A 497-nucleotide genomic window follows, 5' to 3' on the forward strand; every position below is an offset into this window, starting at 1 on the left:
TACAAACTGTTCACTCTCTGGACAGATTTTTACTTAATTTGCGGATTTTGCGTGTGACCTATTATCGTGTCCCTAAAAAATAATTTTAGTGCATTTATATGATCGTTTAATATAAATGTATACCATTCATCTACTAACAAGAGATATCACTTGAATGCTGATATTCAGTCGTTCATGAAAATAAATGAAAATCACTGATCAGTTACATATAACAGGTCATTCATGGTGGTACGTGAAGATGGCAGCTTTATCTCGGGTCGACATGCAGGGAGCCTCATGACTGTATCAGTGACTCTCGAGGCTCATGACCAGCTAATTCTTTGTGCTCAAGATGGTTCAGATATACAAGTCGACCTCCGCGGCGTGATGAGGAAGCCAGTCCTTGTGGAAGCCAGGTAATAGAGCTTTGTTGACCGGGTTTTATTTTTCTTCTGAAAGTGTTCGTTTGGTTTCGGGGCATTAAGCTCATTTTTACGTGTTATTGACTCTAATGTTAA

The sequence above is a fragment of the Penaeus monodon genome, chromosome 21 (assembly GCF_015228065.2).
Source record: "Penaeus monodon isolate SGIC_2016 chromosome 21, NSTDA_Pmon_1, whole genome shotgun sequence".
Classification (NCBI taxonomy): Eukaryota; Metazoa; Arthropoda; class Malacostraca; order Decapoda; family Penaeidae; genus Penaeus; species Penaeus monodon.